At 45.5% G+C, this 10,317-nt stretch overlaps 1 pseudogene; it reads left to right on the plus strand.

Moving 5' to 3' along the window:
- The first annotated feature begins 1,185 nt into the window (after window positions 1–1,185).
- LOC123729845 (uncharacterized protein K02A2.6-like) lies at window positions 1,186–6,641 on the plus strand (annotated as a pseudogene).
- The last annotated feature ends 3,676 nt before the right edge of the window (window positions 6,642–10,317 follow it).

Here is a 10,317-nt window from a genome sequence, read left to right on the forward strand (position 1 = left end):
TTCCCCTTTCCCTTTCCCTAATTTGAGTGTCCCGGATGTACATTTACTATGTTACGTCTAGTCTATGAGACCAGGCTGTCAGTTCAGATAAAGGCTGAAAGGTTTTGACTTTCTTGATTTCTTGAACAAGAAAAAGGTGTGATGAATTATCCCTTTTACTCTTTTTCTTACGTCTTCTCTCTCCCCTCTCTCGCTATCTGAGGTGTACACTAGGGCAACTGCTATTGCCAAGCTTCTCTGCAGTATGAAACAGTGGGGCTCTGTAAGGGGTTGAGGTTGGGAGAGAAGGGGAGGGAAAGAGGGAGGAGGTAAGGGGTTTGATGGGACTAGAGAGGGGTGTAAGAGAACCCTTTTCAGTCCTCTCCTCTCTCTTCTCTCCCCTCTATTCAGAACTATTGATTTGGCTGACTGGACCAGCCAGTGTTTCATTCTGTGGGGTTTCACTCTTTCAGGAATCTGCAGCAGGCATGAATGAGAAATGTGTCTTTGCTGCCTCAGTCTTCATACACACACCAATCAGACACACACTCAACAAGCCATGTACACTGTGAACCCCACTTTGAACTGAAAATACTCCTAAAACACACACTCTAACACATATTGAACTCCTCAAACACACAAAGATAGCCCTGAAACTAGAATGAATGGATAAGTAGAGAATAAGATAAACTCTTCTGTCATAAAGGACAGCATCTATGTGTATTAGAGAAGAGAAAAGCAGACTAAACCTGGAAAATCTCTTCCCTCTCCCCAGTACTGTTCTCTATTGGTCTCTCTCCCTCCTTCTCTCTCCCCCTCCCGATTTCTCCCTCACACTCTCTCTGTCCCCTTCTCCACCTCTCTCTCTTTATTGCTCTCTCTATTTCTCCCTCTTTACACCCCTTGTATCTCTCTCCCTCCATCACTCTCCCTTCTCATTCTCTGTCTTGTCAAAGTTGGTTCTGCTCAAACTTTCTTTGTTTGTGTCCATGGCTCCTCTAGAGGGGTGCAGCTGCACGGTGACGGGAGCAGGGGGAGGGGAGAGATGAGGGAGGTGAGAAAGATGAGAGGAGCCAAAGGGATGGGGAGAACACACAACATAGACCAACCTATAAAGTCACACACACACACACACAATCGGGGTTGGCTGCATCGCAAGGTATGACAACTGAGAGCGGGGCAGCAGAACGCCTGAGGTGAGTAGGGCGGAAGGATGCATCTTGGGATAGCTAGTGTTTGGGAACGGGTTTTTACAGGTTAACATGTTATTATATGACGCTTCCATGCATCGCCTTGGGTTGATTATCTGGATACTTTTTTATAGGGTGCATTTCAGATAAAAAAATAGATATAATTATGTAAGTGGGCTTGTCTGGTGTGTTTGATGATTGGTCTGTCTGAGATAAAGGCCTATACAGTGTTTGTGAGGCTTTGATTGCAACTTTGTATCACAAGTCAGAGGAATTTGACAGTGTGTTCCTTGGAATGTTTTTATTTGTATTTATTTTTACACCCGTTAGAATAGGCTACATTCCAATAAAAATGTTATTTGCTTTTGGTGAAAATATAATTTTGTTATACATTTGAAGGATGTTAAAGTGTGGACACTATATAAATAATGACATGGTTATTATTGGTATTGACCGTGACCTTCCCTTTTGATGATGTCATCACTAAGAGTGAGTTCTGTGCAATGTGATTCTACCACCGGTTGAGTGGGCTATATAGTTCTGCTATATTTGTACCGTTTGTACCTGGCAATACACCTTTAGGTTTGGGTTGAAAGTAAAGGAAAGTAATATCGAAATGCGTGAGGGCATTCCTTGTCAAGTTACTACACCTTTTTGGCGACGAGGATAAAACTTTATCAACTTGTACAGGGCGAGGTGCTAGCTAGCTAAGAAACAGTGGAGGTAGTCAGTTAGCTAGCTAGCTTAATGAGCGACGGAGAGCAGGTGCCGCTGGATGGAAACGCCGACGGGGACAATCAGCAGCAAGTGAAAATCACTAACGAGGATCAAGGACAAGTTGGCGTTATGATGGCAATGTTTGGGACTATCACTGAGTTTGTGGAAGAGAACGAGGACTGGACGGAATATGTGGAAAGGTTGGGACACTTTTTCTTGGCAAATGGAATCATAGATGTGGCTAAACAGCGCTCTATTCCCTTGAGTGTGTGTGGGGCTAAAACCTACAAGCTAATGAGGCATTTGGCTACACCACGGAGACCGGGAGAAATTCCTTTTGGGGATCTAGTTGCTCTCGTTCAGACTCACCACAATCCAAATCCGTCAGTGATTGTCCAGAGGTTCAAGTTTAACTGCCATTTTCGGGAAACAGGTCAGTCTGTTGCTAACTTTGTTGCTGAATTACGTGAACTCTCTGAACATTGTGAGTTTGGGGCTATGTTAGAGGACATGCTCCGTGACAGATTAGTCTGTGGCATTAATGAGGACAGCATACAGCGCCGGTTGCTGGGGGAAGCCACACTGACTTTCAAGAGAGCATTGGAACTATCTCAAGGGATGGAGATGGCCGCTAGTAATGTGAAAAATATTCAAAAGGCCAACAGTGAAAGTTGTGCAGTGCATCAGGTGACAAAAGAGGTGGCAGGAAAAAGGGGAAAAGCAGTGGAATGTTTCAGATGTGGAGGGACACATTATGGTAACAACTGTAAGTTCATGGAGACTGTCTGTCACAATTGCAGCAAAAAGGGACATTTAGCAAAAAAATGCAGGGGTCCTAGGAGCAAGCCAGAGGGTGGGCGGACTGGGCTGGGCAAGTTCACAGCACCAAAGCCTCAGTCAGCAGCGCACCACCTAGAGAGCACAGAGGAGGAGGAAGAGCATTGTTCCTACAACATGTTTAATGTGAGGGAGCCGCGCGCAGAGCCTATCTATGCTACAGTGGAGGTAGATGGAAAGCAGATGAGGATGGAGGTTGACACGGGGGCCTCTGCCTCTGTCATAAGTGAGGAGACCTACAAACAAAAATGGGGCTCAAGACAGGTTTCTGCCCTCACACCGGCAGGGATCAGACTGCGTACGTACACCGGGGAGACCATACCATTGCTGGGGGCTCTAGAGGTGGACATTGCATACAACAGCCAGGAAGCGAGAGCACGGCTCCTGGTGGTGAAAGGGAATGGGCCTAGTTTACTAGGGCGTGACTGGCTAAACAAAATACAACTGAGCTGGGGTGAGATAAAACACACCTGAGTGACTGAGGATGTCATTCAAAAGTACCCAGAGCTTTTCAAAGATGAACTGGGCACACTGCAGGGCACTGCAGTTAAGCTGTTCGTGGATCCTCAGGCCGAGCCTCGCATTTTCAAGCCCAGGACAGTGCCTTACGCCATGAAAAGAAAGTGGAAGATGAGTTGGAGCGGCTGCAGGAAGCAAACGTCATTACTCCCGTTCAGTTCTCCCGCTGGGCAGCTCCTATCGTTCCCGTTCTGAAAAGTGACGGCACGGTGCGTATATGTGGGGACTACAAACTCACCATCAACAGGGCCTCTAAGCTAGACGCTTATCCGCTGCCATGGGTGGAGGACTTGTTCGCGACACTGGCAGAAGGCAAGACGTTCTCAAAGCTTGACATGAGTCACGCCTACCAACAGCTCCTCCTGGACGAGGACTCAAAAGAGTATATCACAGTGAACACGCACAAAGGCTTGTTCAGGTACAACCGCTTGGTTTTCGGAGTGGCGTCCAGCCCAGCCATTTTCCAGAGGACAATGGACAATCTGCTGCAAGGGATCCCTCATGTAGCAGTGTACCTGGATGACATCCTGGTTACAGGGGAGACGGAGGAGGAGCACCTCCACCATCTGGACCAGGTGTTAAAGAGATTCTCTGCGGCAGGGCTGCGCCTGAAGCGTAGCAAGTGCACATTCCAAGCACAGAGTGTGACATACCTAGGTCACAAGATCACAGCGCAGGGTCTGTGTCCTGTGGAGCACAAAGTCAGGGCAATCAAGGATGCTCCAAACCCCAAGAATGGGTCAGAGCTCAGGTCGTTCCTGGGCATGGTGAACTACTATGGTAAGTTCCTCCCGGAGCTGTCAACAGTGTTGGCTCCACTTTATCAGTTGCTCCACAAAGACTGTAAATGGAAGTGGGGGCCAGCATAAGAGAAAGCTTTCAAGGAAGTGAAAGCACTACTACAATCAGCACAACTTCTGGTTCATTTTGACCAAGACAAAGAGATCATCCTGTCATGTGATGCCTCACCCTATGGCGTCGGGGCAGTACTCTCTCATCAGATGAAGGACGGGTCAGTGAGACCCATTGGATTCGCATCACGTACGCTGACGAGTGCTGAGAAGGGTTATTCACAGTTAGACAAGGAAGGTCTGGCCATAGTCTTTGCTGTGAAACGCTTCTATCAGTACCTCTACGGTCGTCATTTCACCATATGCACTGACCACAAACCACTGATGAGCCTTTTTAGTGAATCAAGATGCATTCCGCCCATGGCTTCAGCAAGGTTACAGCGCTGGGCCCTGACACTGTCAGCTTACCAGTACACGATAGTGTATAGAGCGGGGAAGGACAATGCAAATGCAGACGCGCTCAGCCGTCTCCCGCTACCAGAGATGCCTGCCACAACTGTGGTGCCTCCCGAGACAATTTTCCTAATGGAGAGATTGTCAAACTCACCTGTGAATGCCAAACAGATCAAACAGTGGACAGACTGGGATCCTATCCTGTCCCAAGTGAAAAGATTCCTGATGCAGGGTTGGCCTCCTGTCATAGAGGATGATGGACTAAGACCTTATGCAAAGCGCAAAACTGAGCTGAGTGTGCAGGATGGCTGCATACTCTGGGGGTCCTGAGTGGTTGTTCCACCCCCTGGCCGTGCACAAGTCATGGATGAGGTCCATGAGGCTCACCCGGGTGCCTCCCGGATGAAAAGTTTAGCCAGATCTTACATCTGGTGGCCTAACATGGATCAGGAGGTAGAAGACAAAGTTAAATAATGTTCTGAGTGCCAGATCAACCAGAAGATGGCGCCGCCCGCGCCACTACATCTGTGGGAGTGGCCTGACCGCCCATGGTCCAGGCTGCATATAGATTTTGCAGGCCCTTTCATGGGTCACATGTTCCTTGTCATGGTGGACGCACACTCCAAGTGGCTGGAGGCGCACATCATGAGCAACATCACAGCGACCACAACCATCAAAAAGCTTCGGCCGGTGTTTTCAACCCATGGTCTGCCGGACACTCTGGTGTCCGACAACGCAACAACGTTTACCTGTGACTTGTTCCAAGAATTCATGCGGAGAAACGGGATCCGCCATGTCCGCAGCGCCTCATTTCACCCGGCCTCAAACGGCTTAGCGGAGCGGGCTGTGCAGACACTGAAAGAGGGGCTCAAAAGGATGACTGGGGGAACAATCACAACTAAGCTCTCTCGGTTCTTGTTCCAGTACCCCATCACGCCACAAACAACAACAGGACAGGCTCCAGCGGTGATGTTAATGGGCAGAAAGCCAACAGCTCACCTGGATCTACTGCGTCCGAACATCAGAGCACGAGTGGAACGGAAGCAGGAGAAACAAAAAGAGAGACATGACCACCACGCAAGGGAGAGACAGTTAAAACCCATTACACTGTCTACATCTGCAACTTCACAAGCAGCCAACGCTGGTTGCCAGGTATCAGAGTGGTCCCGTCTCCTTTGTGGTCAAACTGACTGATGGGCGAGTCATACGCAGACACCAGGACCATCTCCGCCTGCGCTATGACAAAGACAAGACCATGTTTTCAGACGGAACAGCTGTGGGTGGTAGTATACAAGTTGAAATCCCACAGGACATTCTCTCACAAACACCCAACCCGCTCCTGTGCCCTCAGACCCAGCTCCACTGGGACACGCCTTACCTGTGTCTCGTAGCACACCAGGAGTACTGCGCAGATCACAGCGTAGTCACAAGCCTCCTGAAAGACTAACTCTGTAGTTGAGACTGAGAGACTTGTGGTGTTAGTGTTTGTTTGGAGCAGCAGACCTAGTTGAAAAGAAATAAGGACTGTCATTTTGTTGTTGTTGTTTTGTTTACATTTACGGTAACACCAGCAGAAGTTCTACAGTGTGGTGTAGTAAAGAAAAGAAAACACTGATGTGGTTTACTTGTTAACCTTATGTTTTCCTTACAGGGGGGATTTAAATTGAGGGGGGAGAAGTATTATAGTGTGGACACTATATAAATAATGACATGGTTATTATTGGTATTGACCGTGACATTTCTCATTTGATGATGTCATCACTAAGAGTGAATTCTCTGCAATGTGATTCTACCACCGGTTGAGTGGGCTATATAGTTCTGCTATGTTTGTACCGTTTGTACCTGGCAATACACCTTTAGGTTTGGGTTGAAAGTAAAGGAAAGTAATATCGAAATGCGTGTGGGCATTCGTTGTCAAGTTACTACAAAGGACAATGTATGGTTGCTCAATGTTAGTCAATTATGTACAATTCTGATCTCTTGGTACAATGCACATTTCTTGATAAGAAGCCTATGTGTCCCTCAATCGAAATAGTGTCTTGCAATTAAAAATCAACATTAATTATATTAATTTGATTGAAGGATTTATGGTTAGGGTTAATTATTTAACCTGTTAGGGCTAGGGGGCAGTATTGACACGGCTGGATAAAAAACGTACCCGATTTAATCTGGTTACTACTCCTGCCCAGTAAGTAGAATATGCATATAATTATTGGCTTTGGATAGAAAACACTCCAAAGTTTCTAAAACTGTTTGAATGGTGTCTGTGAGTATAACAGAACTCAAATGGCAGGTCAAAACCTGAGAAGATTTTGTACAGGAAGTACCCTGTCTGACCATTTCTTGGCCTTCTTTGCCATCTCTATCCATTACAAAGGATCTCTGCTGTTACGTGACACTTCCTACGGCTGCCATAGGCTCTCAGAAGGCGGCAAAAAGCTGAATCGTGGCTTTGCAGGCTCTGGCTGAAAAAAAGTAGCGCGTTTGGGTAGTGGCTGGTTACAGTACTGTGAGACTCAGGCTCGTGCCCGCGTCGACCGAACGCTTTGTTTTCTTTCCTCTGTTTAGAGATTCCCGGTCGGAATATTATCGCTTTTTTACAAGAAAAATGGCATAAAAATGGATTTTAAACAGCGGTTGACATGCTTCGAAGTACGGTAATGGAATATTTAGAATTTTTTTGTCACGAATTGCGCCATGCTCGTAACCCTGATTTACCATTTCGGATAGTGTCTGGAACGCACGAACAAAACGCAGCTATTTGGATATAACGATGGATTATTTTGGACCAAACCAACATTTGTTATTGAAGTAGCAGTCCTGGGAGTGCATTCTGACGAAGACAACAAAGGTAATCAAACTTTTGTAATAGTAAATCTGACTTTGGTCAGGGCTAAACTTGGTCGGTGTCTAAATGGCTAGCCGTGATGGCTGGGCTATCTACTGAGAATATTGCAAAATGTGCTTTCACCGAAAAGCTATTTTAAAATCGGACACCTCGATTGCACAAAGGAGTTCTGTATCTATAATTCTTAAAATAATTGTTATGTTTTTTGTGAACGTTTATCGTGAGTAATTTAGTAAATTGTTAGTAAATTCCCCGGAAGTTTGCAGGGGGTATGCTAGTTCTGAACGTCACATGCTAATGTAAAAAGCTGGTTTTTGATATAAATATGAACTTGATTGAACAAAACATGCATGTATTGTATAACATAATGTCCTAGGATTGTCATCTGATGAAGATCATCAAATGTTAGTGCTGCATTTAGCTGTCTTCTGGGTTATTGTGACATTATATGCTAGCTTGAAAAATGGGTGTCTGATTATTTCTGGCTGGGTACTCTGCTGACATAATCTAATGTTTTGCTTTCGTTGTAAAGCCTTTTTGAAATCGGACAGTGTGGTTAGATTAACGAGAGTCTTGTCTTCAAAATGCTGTAAAATAGTCATATGTTTGAGAAATTGAAGTAATAGCATTTCTAAGGTATTTGAAAATCGCGCCACGGGATTCAACTGGCTGTTGCGTAGGTGGGACGAATTCATCCCGCCTAGCCCAGAGAGGTTAAAAAAAACAATATATGAGTACATATTGAATATGGACAAATATGCCACCTGTCGCAATCTTTATGACATGTAGCCTAATGTAGCCCTATCACTTCGAGTTATCCTTTACCTGCTGCCATCCTGCTGCCATAGCAATGGCAACCCTAATTAGCCTACCCTATAATTGTCACCTTTATTTGTTGTTTCATTAGGCTTATTGTGGTGGTTTTAGGTTGTTACCTTGCATCACAAATGGCAACCATTTGCCTGCGTTTACACAGGCAGCCCAATTCTAACATTGTTTCCACTAATTGGTCTTTTGAACAATCACATCAAATCTTTTCACATCATCTTTTTTACAGAGCTAATCTGATAACAAATAATCCTCATAGGTATCAGTCTGGTGTTTTCTGTAATGACCTTAGTGATCACTGTTTTACAGCTTGTGTTCGTAATGGCTGCTCAGTGAAATGACCTGTCCTGATTTGTCATTGACGCTTGGGAAAAAACGTTCATGAGCAAGCCTTCCTTCATGACCTGACCTCTATAAATTGGTATAGAATCAGCTTGACCCCTCTGACGAAGACTCTTGGACCTTCTTTTTACAATTTTCAGTAATATTGTTAACAAACACGCCCACATAAAGAAAATGAGAAGTAAAAACAGGTTCAGCCACAGGTTTGACCGTGATCTTGCAGAGTTACTCCACCTCAAGAATTGCATTCAGCGAAAGGCTCGGCACACGCATACTCAGGCTGGCTGGCTCTCGTTCATGCAAATGACAAATTAGTGCGCTCAAGCTATCCAGAAGGCCAAAGTTAGTTACTTTAAGGAGCAGCTCTCGCTCTGTGGGTCTAACCCCAAAAAGTTCTGGAAAACGGTTAAAGACCTGGAGAATAAACCCTCCTCCTCACAGCTGCACATGTTCTTTAAAGTTGATGATGGGGTTGTTACTGACAAGAAGCACATGGCTGAGCTCTTTAATCACCACTTCATAAAGTTGGATTCCTATTTGACTCAGCCATGCCTGCTTGCCCGTCCAACATTTCCTCATCTCCCAACCCTGCTAATGCGACTAGCCTCGATGCTTCTTCCTCTTTTTCCACTACCCCGCTACAAAGTTTCTCCCTGCAGGCAGTCACTGACTCTGAGGTGCAAAAGGAGCTCCTTAAACTTGACCCCCAAAAACATCTGGATCAGATGGTTTTAGACACTTCCTTCTTCAAAGTTGCTGCCCCTATCATCGCCAAGCCTATCTCAGACCTTTTTAACCTGTCTCTCCTCTCTGGGGAGGTTCCTATTGCTTGGAAGCCACGGTTCGTCCTTTCTTTAAAGGGGGAGATCAAGCTCATCCTAACTGTTATAGACATATTTCTATTTTGCCCTGTTTATCAAAAGTGTTGGAAAAACTTGTCAATAATAAACTGACTGGCTTTCTTGATATCTATAGTATTCTCTCTGATATGCAATCTGGTTTCTGCTCATGTTATGGCTGTGTCACTGTAACCTTAAAGGTCCTCAATGTAATCATCATTGCCCTTGAATCTAAGCAATGTTGTGCTGCTATTTTTATCGGCTTGGACAAAGCTTTTGATATGGTAGACCATTCCATTCTTGTGGACCGGCTAAGGAGTATCGGTGTCTCTGAAGGGTCTTTGGCCTGATTTGCTAACTACCTCTCTCAAAGAGTGCAGTGTATAAAGTCAGAACATCTGCTGTCTCAGCCACTGCCTGTCACCAAGGGTGTACCCCAAAGCTCAATCCTAGGCCCCACGCTCTTCTCAATTTACATCAACAACATAGCTCAGGCAGTAGGAAGCTCTCTCATCCATTTATATGCAGATGATACAGTCTTATACTCAGGTGGCCCCTCCCCAGATGTTATGTTAAATGCTCGACAAGAAATCTTTCTCTGCCCTTAACGTTGTTCTGAACACCTCCAAAACAAAGGTCATGTCGTTTGGTAAGAAGAATGCCCCTCTCCCCACAGGTTTGATTACTACCTCTGAGGGTTTAGAGCTTGAAGTAGTCACCTCATACAAGTACTTGGGAGTATGGCTAGACTGTCCTTCTCTCAGCACATATCAAAGCTGCAGGCTAAAGTTAAATCTGGACTTGGTTTACTTTATCGTAATCGCTCCTCTTTCACCCCAGCTGCCAAACTATACTGAGTCAGATGACCATCCTACCCATGCTAGATTTCGGAGACGTAATTTATAGATCGGCAGGTAAGGGTGCTCTCGAGCGGCGAGATGTTCTTTGCAATTAGGCCATCAGATTAGCCACCA

The sequence above is a fragment of the Salmo salar genome, chromosome ssa23 (genome assembly GCF_905237065.1).
Source record: "Salmo salar chromosome ssa23, Ssal_v3.1, whole genome shotgun sequence".
NCBI lineage: Eukaryota > Metazoa > Chordata > Actinopteri > Salmoniformes > Salmonidae > Salmo > Salmo salar.